We start from the raw sequence: 12,330 nt of genomic DNA, 5'->3' as shown, positions 1-12,330 counted from the left end.
ATTGCATAGATATTCAACTACAATTTACTGTCCCAAGGGAATTTGAAATAGTCTGCAAAACGGTAATCTGCTTATAAAAATAAATCCAAAATTACTTTTTTGACTGAGATAGACATATGCAAACATAGTTTTAAGAGAAGAACAGTACAGTTTTGGGAAGGGTAGAAGATGTGTTGGCCATATTTTCACTCTTAAATTAATAATTTAGAAATGCCCAAGCTATCAAACACACTTAGTCCTCAGTTTTATATATTATGAACAAGGAATCAATTCTGTTGATTGAAGAGCAGCTCTAGCAAAGGTCTTATCCTTGTATGGTACACCAGACAAAACAATAAAATAATTAGTGCCATGTACAAGAATAGCATTGCTGCATTTAAGGTAGTAAATGAGGTTAGCAGCTGGTTTTGTATTAAATCAGGAGTTAAGCAGGGTTGTGTTATATCCTCTTGATGGACTTTGTCTTAAGGAGCACAGGAAAGGCAATGGGAGAACATGGAATCAAATGGGGAAGAAAAACTTTCCTGGACTTAAATGATACTGGTGATTTAAGTATTCTAGATGGAAGTGTGAGCAAAATGAATAAACTTTTATAGGTTTTGCAAGTTCAGGGTATTAGAATAGGTTTGAAAATTAATGTTAAGAGGACTAAGCTGCTAAGGCTAGGAATAAGTGAAGATGAAAAGGTGGTGTTGGGTAACAAAAGGATTGATCAAGTGGACAGCTTCACTTACCATGGTAGTATTATTAATAGAAATGGTCAAAGCAGTGAAAATGTTAGAAGTAGAATAGCCTCAGGGTGTTTTAAAAAAAAGCTTGAAAGAAATGGAAGATAAGTCTGCAAACCAAGATTAGAATATTAGAAGCTATAATGATGACAGTGTTGAAATACGGTTCTGAAGCATTGATACTCCAAAAAATGGACAAAGATTTACTAGATGTTTTCGAGAGAAAAACATCTTGGCTCATCTGTTATTTGTGTTTCCAAGGTCCATTGGCAAGATCTTAATTTATTGAGGGTTCCTAACTTTTCTTCTTTTATTAAATTTTGGTCTGATAACCATCCTCTTGGGAAAAAAGGAGGAGGAATTATGACACTCGTGTACAAAGATTTTAAACCTCAGCTTTTAAATATACCTTTTCTTGAACATAATAATGAAATTATTTTTGTCAAAGCCCAACCTAAGCGACTCCCTAGGCTGCTCTCTGCTGTAGCAGTGTGCATTTTCTGTTATTCACCTGGTCAGTCAGCTGCAGCAAGAAAAGCTTTTTGGGAGAAGCCACAGGAATCAATAGATTACGTCCAGAGAACTCACCCATATTTTGGAGTAGTAATGCTAGGAGATGCTAACGAAATCGATAGCAAATTGCTGGCCAGGTCACTTAGATAAGAGATAAGATAAGATTTATTCCAAAAATGAACTATCACTAGCCTTTGAAGGCCGAATTCGCATTCTGAGTCAAATAACAGACAATAACACAAAAAAAAATCAAGTCAAATAAAAAGATCAAAATTCTGAGGTCAGGTAAATAAATTTATGAAGTAAAAAATAAGTTCGATCATGAAATTAAAAATTTAGGAAACACTTGCTACAATGGCAACACAAGAAATTGGTTAGGTACAAATTAGAAACTATTAATTGTGTCAGTTATAGATAAAGATAAGATAAAGATAAGAAAGTAAAAAAAAAGAAACTATTGGGACATTTTATTCAATTTTCCTGTAATAAAGGGGACAAAAGTTTTTTCATATCTCGAAGTAACGCAGTGAATGGGGGACAAAACAGGGATAGGATCAGAAACAGCTCGAGGCGGCCGTAATCTGGATGGAGAGTGACATTTGGGGAAAATACTTGCCGTCCAAGGGTTTGTTATGGCATTTTTTGCAAAACGGAGGCACAAATTATTTCTTCGTCTCTCGAGGGTCTCTAGGTTTGAAATATTTAACAAATACAAATACGGTATCTTGCCCTCTTTAAAAATAATTCTGAGAGCTCTCTTTTGGACATTTTCAATTTTTCGTGTTACTTCATTAGAGAGGCCAGGGTGCCACACAGGACAAGCGTACTCTAATATGGGACGCACAAAAGAAATGTATACTTGTAGTAAATGTGATTCGGAGCAACTGAATTTATTTAAAAGTTTAAGGAGGGAAAGCGAGGAGTTTGCTTGTCGTAGGATATTATTTATATGGGCATCCCATTTCAAATTAGAAGAAATTGTAACACCAAGGAGTTTAAGAGATGTGACAGAGGTTTCAGGAGGAATAGGAGTAAGAAAAAGGGGAGGGGATTTAAGGAAACTTACTGAGACTATTGCAGATTTAGAAGGGTTAACAGTCATTTCAAGGGAAGAGGCCTCACAGGCAATATCTTGGAGTATGCCCATTGGGTTGCTAAAGATGTTTTTATGACATATCTCTAAAACTGTCAAGTCATCGACAAATTTCCATCTATTGTCGTAAAGGGTTGAAAGGTTATTAATCATAAGTGAAAAAAGGAGAGGGCCTAGAATATTCCCCTGAAGAATGCCAATAAATATGGGGAGATAATCTGAGAAACAATTTAAATATTTAACTGCTTGAGATCTATTAGAAAGAAAAGAGGCAACAAGCTTAACAAGGAAAGTTTCAATGTGGAATTCATTTATAAGTTTATCTATGAGTAAATTGTGGTTAATCAAATCAAAAGCTTTTTGAAGATCAACGGAAATTAGATTAAGCCAAGTATTAGGTTTTTCAAGTAATTTACGCATGGTATCAACAAGATGGATCAGGTAATGAGAGGTTGATGTGGATTTAAGATTGCCAGACTGTCTAAGATCAATGAGGGGGAGGACTTTCATCTTAAGCCAGTCTGCGAGAAAAATTTCATACAATTTTGAAAAAATCGAGTTGAGGGTAATAGGACGAATGACATCAAAACCAGGCTTCCGATTTTTCTTTTTGATTGGGGCAATTGAGCCTTGTTTTCAATATGGAGGAAACTATCCAGATTCTGTACTTTAATTAAACAGGGTGGAGTTATGCGTAGCCAGGTAATCACTGAAAGCTTTAATCAGAGGACCAGGAATATCTAAAGGGCAAATGCTTGATCGTTTTAGTTTTTCAATTTTTTTTACAACATCAAGTGGAGAAATATGTGGGAGTGAAAAAGGATCAGGAATATCTGGAAATTCGTGAGATAGTGGTGGGAGACTCTGGACAATAGAAGCCAAAAACTTATTGAGGTTATTAGCTGTGGTCTTTGGAGGTTCATTTATATTAAAATTTAGTTATTCTTTACTCTTGCTGGTAAGTTTTTTTAATTTCAGAGTACAAGTTCTTTGGTTTATCATGGCACAAGTCTTTAATTTTATTTTTATAATATTCTCTGGCAGCTTTTCTAATTTGACTTTTTAATTCCTTTCTTAACTTATTTGCTTCAGCTAAATTACCCCTCTTAAATAAGCTTATTTTCGTGCGGATTAATATTTTTATGTGATTATTTATGTAAGGTTTATCACTGGAGCACTTTCTGATTTTTTTTTCCGGGAAACATAATGAATAGGAATCAATTAGTTTTTTGTGAAAAATCAAAATTTTGCCATCAAGGTTATTAGAATTATAAAGGTCTGACCAACTTTCACTGGTCAGCCATGATCCAAAAGAAAAAAGTCCTGCGTCACTGAGGGGACGGCAAACCCCAATGGAGGTAGTAAAGGAATGTTCAATGGCTGAGGAGGGAGAAAAAGAAGACAATAGCGGTAACTGCCTCCTAGTGGTGGCAGTGCTTGCGGGGAGTTATAAAACTTACTCATGTTTGAACAAATAACATCCAGAGAGGTGTTACCTTTTGTTGTAGATATTTTAACCAGTTGTTTAATATTAAGAGAGGTGCAGATAGAGTCAACCCTCAGGTCATTCGCATCACCAAGTAAGCAAATACCAGCGTTCGGATACTTTGATAACACAAAGTCTGCACTTATAAGAAATTGTTGGATAAATTTGCGTTTCTTGTCAATACATTGGTTAAGGGAATGATAAAAGACGGCGGTTACAATTAAATTGAAAGGGCGGGGAAGTACTTTCGGTTGAAGGCTCAGCCATAGAATTTCATCATAATCTGATAAGTTGGGGGTGGGGATGAGTTTAGGTTGGAGGTTATCTCGGACAAAAAATAATATACCACCCCCTTTTTTCCCGAGAGGGTGGTCGGGAGGGCGAAGTTTTATAAACTGAGTATAATTGCTAATTTTTAGGAAATCTGGGTTCTGGGACTGAACCTCTGTCACAGCAATAATATTAATTTTATGAATTTCAGAGATACCCTCGAGTTCGGTAATTTTGTCGAAATTCAGGCTCTCAGCATTGGTAAGTAGGAAAGTTGGAAATTTAAACCGATTTGGGTATTGGGATTTTTTTTCAATTCGGGAAGGAGTTATTTGGGGTTGAAGTTTATGAGAAGGGTGCTGTGGGTAAGGGTGTGGTTTTAAAACTCAAGTCAAATTCCCAACAACTAAGGGGAATACTTCTCTGGATGTAATCCTGACAAAGCTTTTGGAATATTACCAGAATCCAAGTAAACTAGCACCACTTGGTGGAAATTATAATTATATGTTACAATGGAACCCCTTGGAAAAAGTAAAATAAAATATTCAGTAACCAAAGTTACTTAAAGGCTGATCACTGATCATGGTCTGCTGCAATTTGGTGACTGGATAACGGGAGAAAACTGGGTTGCAGTCTCTTCAGCTAAAGACTTAGATTCCTAAGTAGAAGAATTCCATAATAAGGTAAATTCAAAATTTCTTGAGTGCTTTCCCAAACGTACACCTAAATTCTGTTCTAGTGATAAACCATATGTAAATTCAAAAATAAAGCAACTGATAAAACATAAATTGCAACTAATACAAAAAGGTCAAGAGAACCAAGCAAAAGAGTTGGCAAACCAAATAAAATGGAAAATCAAAAAAGCACAAGCAAATTACTATGAAAATGAAGTTTACCATCTTTTGGAGTCCAAGCCATTGCAGTTTTTCAGTAAAGTAAAAAGTCTGACTGTCAAAAGTTCTCAACCAGTTGACTTCATGAAGGAGGAGGTGCCTCTAGAGAAAACTGCAAATGATTTAAATGCCCATTTTGCTTCAATTGTGCAGTCTTACCCCCCTCTTCCATCCAAGGATCCTCCAGTAGATGTAACTACTCCTTCAGACAATAACTTAATTGCAATTATAATCTGTAAACTCTCTTTGTTAAAAAGAACTTCCATTGCCCCTTTTGACATTCCAGTTGCTCTCATTAAAGCATTTGCTAAAGAATTATCATTTCCCATTCAGATAATTTTCAATAATATAACAAAAACAGGATATTTTCCAAAGAAATGGAAGAAAGGGTTTATTATCCCAATTCCAAAGAAAGGAGCAGCTAATGATGTCTCTGGTATCTGGCCAATCACAGTTACATCAGTTTTTAGCAGAATATATGAAAGCTTTGTTGCCACATGGCTGAAAAAATATCTTTTGAAAGTAATTGATTGAAAGCAATTTGGTAACATCCCTAAGAGTTTGACAGTTCATTACCTTGTTAATTTAATTGATTTTATTTTAAAATACCTGGATGAACCTGGAAAATGGATAAATTTAATTGCAATTGATTTCAGAAAAACATTTGACCTTGTTGATCACAAAATCCTTTTAGAAAAAATGGCAGAAAAAAATAAACCCAGCTTTATGATTAAAATCATCAAGAGCTTCTTAACAAATAGAGAGCAAACTGTGAAGTATAAAAACCAATTTTCTACTTCTCTACCAGTTTTTTTTTGTGGAATTCCACAAGGAACTGTGATTGGGCCACTGGGCTTCCTCCTGATGATAAATGAAATTGCTGCCAAGCTGGAGGACAGGTGGAAATACGTTGATGATTTGTCCTTAACAGAAATTGTATCTAAGGATTTGAAGAGCAATGCTGCTGGTTTCATTGACCAAGTTACCTCAGAGGCAGCTGAACTAAAAATGGTTGTGAATAAAGACAAATGCTCAGTCACAACATTTTCTTTTCTTCAGAATACTCAACTGTTTTTGAAACCTCCCATTGCTTCCAAGCTAATAAGCCATAAAATAACTTTACTTGGTGTGGTGATTTCTTCTGACCTCTCATGGTAGGAGAATACAAAGACAATTGTAAAAAAAAGCTAATGCAAATGCTAAAAACACTGAAAAATTTAGAGTTCCTAAGGACAAGCTGAAACTAATATTTTACACTTTCATCTGCCCCTTAGTTGAATGTGCTTGTCCAGTTTGGCACTTTGCCCTTACCCAGGATGAAACTGATAAAATAGAACAAGTTCAGAAGAGATCACTGCAAATCATTTATGGTGGTTCCCCTTATCTTGCTCCTTTTACCTCAAAGAATTTAAACTTGAATCCCTTTCTTCCTGCCAAGAAAAATTATGCCAAAGATTTGGCTCCTCCCTCCTTCAACGTACCATCTACTGATCATTCCTTCCCCCACCTTTTGTCCCCCCAGGGAAGTGGCTGAAAAGGTTCCAAAACTAACCCCAGCCCCCTGTAACACCATGCACTACAGTAAAAGCTTTGTGAAATATTACAATGATCTCTAGTTTTTTTATTCTTTAGTTTATTTTATCCTGACAGAGTTTTATCAGACAATTTTATTCTCAATCTCAAGTGTTTTTATCCTTTAGTGTATTTATCCTGACAAAGTTTTATCAGACAACTTTATTTTTCTAATTATGACTAAGAGACATCATATTTGGGCTTTGCCCACAAGAGCTATGTCTTGTTTTTGAATTAAATGAATTTGAATTAGAAAATGCCTACAGATTGTTTTGGGTACCTGGCTGACTGACCATATTTCAAACAGTATGCTGTATGAAAAGTTTGGTTCAACTCTCCTTTAGAGAGAAAGGTTGAGATGGCTAGGGTGCATTCTGTAGATGAAGGATGACAGAATGCTGAAGATTGTCCTCTTTGGTCAACCATCTAGGGCTAAATAGAAAGCATGCTGTCTGTAGTTGGGGTGGGAGGATGTCAAAAAGAAAGATCTGAATCCATATTAAAATGTTAAATTTGTATCCTGAATCCAAATTTAATATACATTAGTGTTGGAAATGAACTTTAGCCCTACTCCTATATACCAATTCAGGGTATAGGCCTATATTTGCAAATTAGGGGGAGGAGTAAAGTTCATTTCTGATGAAAAAAAATTTTAAATTTGGATTCAGGATGCAATTCTGACTACAGATGTAAGTTTGATCTTTACCAACCCCCCCCCCCCCCAAATGTCAAATATACACCCTGAATTGATATATATATATATATATATATATATATATATATATATATATATATATATATATATATATATATATATATATATATATATATATATATGTATATATATATATATATATATATATATATATATATATATTAATCTAGAACTGCACCCAAAGTCAGAATCTAAGCTTATCCCTAGGCTAGTGTGGATTTGTTCAAGTCCTCAGCAAGGGCACCTGCCAAAAATTTTCTGGGGGGGGGGGCAGATACCAGAATAGCAGAGATAAAATAAAACTCAAATAAAATTCTCAAATAGAAAGACTTTTTTCCATGGGGGTATTTTCTGGGGGGGGGGGTAAATGCCAGCCACTAGACTGATCATATTTTAAACAATGAGTGGTACAAAAATGTGATTCTATACAAGTATAGAAAAACCAAGTGTTTTACTATAAAAAAAAGAATGGTTACTATTTTACTAATATTTTTACAAAATACCATTAATTTTACTATTCAATTTAAGCTATTTATTTGTAATTCATTTAGAATTATTTGTTGATTTATTAAAAGATCAATATTTTTAATTCACAAATTCTGGTATCTTGACTAAATTCCCATACAGGTTTAAGCTATAAGTTAAGTTTCATTATTATGAAAGAAAAGCAAGCAAAATTCCTAATAGGATAAGACCTTATAGTGTACAACCAACGGAATAGACACAGGATGATCATTATAGACTCAAGCAAAATTAGAATCTTACCCCTTAACTAGGATTATATTTTAAAAATTAAGAAAAAGAATAAAAAAATAGACTTGCATTTTTAGCTTGACAAAATATGAGCAAAAACCAAGGCAAACTGACTCCTGGTAGGGCATGATGCTGTATATATATATACAAAACTTTCTTTGTTTATTAATTCCAAAATGCAGTAAGCTTTATCAAGCTTATTGCACTATTGCTAGGGCATAAGAATGCCCTTGAGAGTATTTACTCTACACCCTAAATTGGGTTCCCATCTCCTTTAGATAGATAAATAATGGGTAAATTTTTTGTTATTCATATTATTGACTTATGAATAAAGCAAACATACAACTTGATGCCTTTTTTATGCTCTTTCCAAATATAACAATCATTTTTGTCAGAAATGAATTGTACCTCCACCCATGGGTGCCCATAAGCTGAATTCCAGGGGGGGGGGCAAACTTTGTCTAATTGCTACTTTTAATGCTATATAATAGAAATCCCAGAACAAAAATATAAAAATAAGGCAGCATCATTCAGCCAGGGGGGGCAAGAGCCCCCCCCCTCCCTGCCCCCCCCATATGGGCGCCCATGCCTCCACCCCTATATATACCAATTCAGGGTATATATTTGCACATTCGGGGGGTGGGGGGAAGTTTCAACTTACCTCTCATTTACATCAGAAATAAAATTTACCCCCCTATTGCTAGATTTACCCTCCTAGGCCTATTGCTAGACTAGCAAGTATGATCTAAGGTAGCCTAATTTAAGGTATATATATATTTAGAATTGGCTTTATTTGATAGCTAGGCTGTTGTGAACCAATTGCATTAGTAAGAAGTTTTCTTTGGAGGGGCTGTAGCCTATCCAAACTGCAGGCTACTGTTACCAAGAGAAGCTATTTATTTTAAGTAGTTTCAAGAATGTTTGCAGGCTATCCATTTTCCAGCATAATTAAACAAATGTCACTTTTAAGGGTTCCTGCAGAAGCTAGAAAAAGGTAAATATCTATCAAATCATATTATTGAGTTAGTCTAGGACTAAAGTGAATACACCATTCAATGCCTTTTTTTATGCTGATTACAAATATAATAATCATTTCTATCGGAAATGAATTTCAGCCCCCCCCTATATATGCCAATTCAGGGTAAGGTTAGGTAGCCTATATATATGGGGGGGGGGGCTGAAATTCATTTTTGATAGAAATGATTATTATATTTGTAATCAGCATAAAAAAAGGCATCGAATGGTGTATTCACTTTATTCCTAACTCAATAATATGATCTGGTAGATATTTACCAAAAAAAAATTTGCAAGTCATATATAATTGGAAGGACCATAAAAATACATTTATAGCCTACAGTGATGTCTCTACCTTCTGCCTAACAATGCCAATATAGCCTAATGGAAAAGGCTCTAAATTTACCTTAAACTCTTATGGAAGCTAAATTTATAACTTACCTTTAAATTTTGAACATAGGCTAGTTTATTTTTCTTTATAAAAAGAATCTTATACTGGACGCAGGGCCTTTTGAAAATTAACTAGGCGCGTATTTAAAAAACTGCATTTTTTCTGTTATTTCTTTGAAAGACAGTCGATGTCGATCCTCCCTACCGTCTAGCCCCTGGTTTGCGTTGTTGCGTAGCCCCTGGTTCACGCAAAACAGTCGTTCCGTCAGGTTTTTATTCCGATTTTTTTTTTTTTTTTTTTTTTTATAAGCAAGGTGTGTAATCAATGATTGCTGGTCAAATTGACTCTCAAAAGAAAATCTGACAGTGTAATCTGACAAGTAGAAGGATTTTTTCGACAATTCAAATTGTATTGCTGTTCAATCTCTTGTTCTTATGGTCTGCATAACCTTGTATTTTTTTTACTATACTCACTAAGTAAAAATCACTCTCCAACATGCCTACATTGGAAATAATTATGAAGAAGAAATCCAACTACAAATTCAACAACTAAATCGATTACAGATAATTTAGAAGTTCTTTCTTATGAACAAACATCAAAAGCGAAAGATATTCTAAATAATGCAGGAGTTTCTTTCATAGGCGATTCAATAGCACTGCCTAGGTAAAGAGCGACATGAACCGTATTTTATCCCTAGGTCAGTTAGCAATGAAGGAGTTGTCGTATAGACCCTAGATGGTGGCCATTCGATTAGAATTATAAGTTCTACTGCCCTTTTTTGAGCCAACAGTGGTTGTAAGCCAACCGTCCCTTCTGTAACACATTTCTTAGTTGACATAAAAAAGCATCAGATCAAAATTTTGAGAATGTCATTTCATTCAAAAGGTTCAATAGCCATGACTTTTGGGATGACATACCCCCCCCTCTCACAGCCTCCGGGGCGAGGCCGGTAAATTTCGTAAGTAGATCATTCCTTAGATGTAGGTTTTTATTACTGAGAAAGGGGGTATGTTTGATCTTGGGTTTCAAAAGCTAGAGGTATTAAGGTGAAACCATCAAGGAATCCTGATTGGATATAAAACTAAATAAAGAAGATACTATGTCTTTTCAGCCGGTCAAAGGGGGTATTTGCGAGATTTCAGACACGACTAAGGGTATTAAGGTGAAATTTTAGGCCATATCAAAGCAGTGACAGTTTTAGGCTTCGGCAGGAGCAGCTGCCCCCCTGTTTTCCTGACAATAAATTTCTTTTACTTTAAACTCTTGTGATATATCTTGACCCACCCCCTCCAGATTATGAGGCTTAAAACCGCTAAAGTCGTCGAAGAAAATGTTACTTACCTACTTATGGCAGAAATCAAGGTATTTCTAGCTTCTCTCAAAATCATGGAGATCTCTCTGGACCAAGCTGAGTAGTCTTCTACCAGCTGCTCTGCAAATACGAGCCATTAGCTTAACCATCTGTGATGGCACATTTAGGACCTCCTAGGCTCAAGGTCTGGGTTGCACAGATTCCATCAATACTTCCGATATCCTCCTACTCTTCTCTTGCAGGAGCTAAGAGGCTTGGCTAGAAATAATCGGCGAGGCAGGTAGTCTGGTGACCACATATTTCAACCGTTTTAAACGGTGAATGCGTTAAAAGTGAGCATAACAGTTGTTTAAATATTGCACATTTAATATAAACCTGTATTGGAAATACGGTCACGAAGCTGTATGCTGAAACTTCTTTGGAGGCAAGTGTGCTCGTAAACTTTCAGTCCATTTTTATGCTATAGCCTTACCAACAATGTTTCCCAATCGTAAAGCTTAATGGTACACACTAGAGCAATATAGATTCAAAGTTTTGTTCAGACACTCACTTCGAGGTAATTCAACAAGGGATCCTAAAAAGAGGCAAATATAGTCTACGCTTTTAGTTTTCTCCGCTGGATATCAGCATCGGAAGATCCATCAATACAAAGCTAGGAATATATATAAATAGTAAAATAGTGGACTTACTACATTTGGTCGTGATTGACAGCTAGTGAACATAGTACTGAGTGGCTAATAGCCATGAATTTTATTTTTCCGTGTTGGATTTTGAGCCAATCAGGTCCACCCCGGCCATCATGCCGTCACGCATGTTTTGGGCCCATTCATAGTCTGCAACGAGGCCAACATCATCCGTTTAATAAAGTGAGTCAGTGGTCGATTATGTTTAACCTGAATTTGAATAGGACCACAATGCATTTTTAAGCAGCCAGTAGACTCAGAAATTGAAAAAAAACCGGAGAGGTTGCACTATTGTCTTACTCCATAGTCAACCAGGTATTCGGCAGTTTTTTGTCATAGACTCTTAAGTCGGCTCGCTTCCGCGTCATAGTCTGCCTTCATCAATTTAGTTAACTTGAGCAGTATTCTGTCATTCTCTAGGATTCATAAAGTTTCTGGTGAGTCACAGAGTTAAAGGCACCAATGAAATTTCAGAATATCAAAGGCAATTTGACTTTTGAAACTGCAGGATATTGAGGCAAAGTGCAAAAATATTATCATCACATCCTCTACCTTGTCGAAAGCTCGCTCAACTTTTTGAAGTTCTCTTCTCCTTTGCCCCTTTGAAACAAATCAAGGGCATGGTTATAAATATTTTGACTGAAAAGTCTTAAGGCTTATTCTGCGGTAATTTTTGCGTTCAGTTTTATCCAATTTTATAGACGACGCAATAGCGCCGACTAAGCATATAGTAAATATATATTTATTTATAACCCACTTACATCACAAGATAAATAGTGGAGTACGATAAATTAACAATTAAACAACAATAAACATTAAATAAATAAAAATTAATAAAACAAACAAATCAAACCATGGTGAGGTGACAAATGCCTATACGCTGTTCCCGAAAGTCTTTCGTGCAAAC

The 12,330-nt window shown here is 35.5% G+C and overlaps 1 protein-coding gene across 3 annotated transcripts in view; it reads right to left on the bottom strand.

The window, feature by feature from the left end:
- Positions 1 to 9,605, bottom strand: part of Lnk (SH2B adapter-like protein Lnk) — a 51,553-nt gene extending 41,948 nt beyond the window's left edge. Inside the window, exon 1 of one of the 3 annotated variants that reach the window (XM_089086523.1) lies at positions 9,479 to 9,605. The gene's annotated coding sequence lies outside the window, so the exon portion shown is untranslated. Of the gene's footprint in view, positions 1 to 4,986; positions 5,089 to 9,478 lie in introns of those variants that run through there. The other 2 variants (XM_089086519.1, XM_089086525.1) reach the window with 2 other exon arrangements.
- Between the last annotated feature and the right edge of the window lie 2,725 nt (positions 9,606 to 12,330).

This window comes from Artemia sp. Qi Xiang Cuo, chromosome 3, assembly GCF_049724085.1.
Source record: "Artemia sp. Qi Xiang Cuo chromosome 3, ASM4972408v1, whole genome shotgun sequence".
Taxonomy (NCBI): domain Eukaryota; kingdom Metazoa; phylum Arthropoda; class Branchiopoda; order Anostraca; family Artemiidae; genus Artemia; species Artemia sp. Qi Xiang Cuo.
The sequence above is the reverse complement of the archived record's forward strand: the minus strand, read 5'-3'. Positions and strand labels throughout refer to the sequence as shown.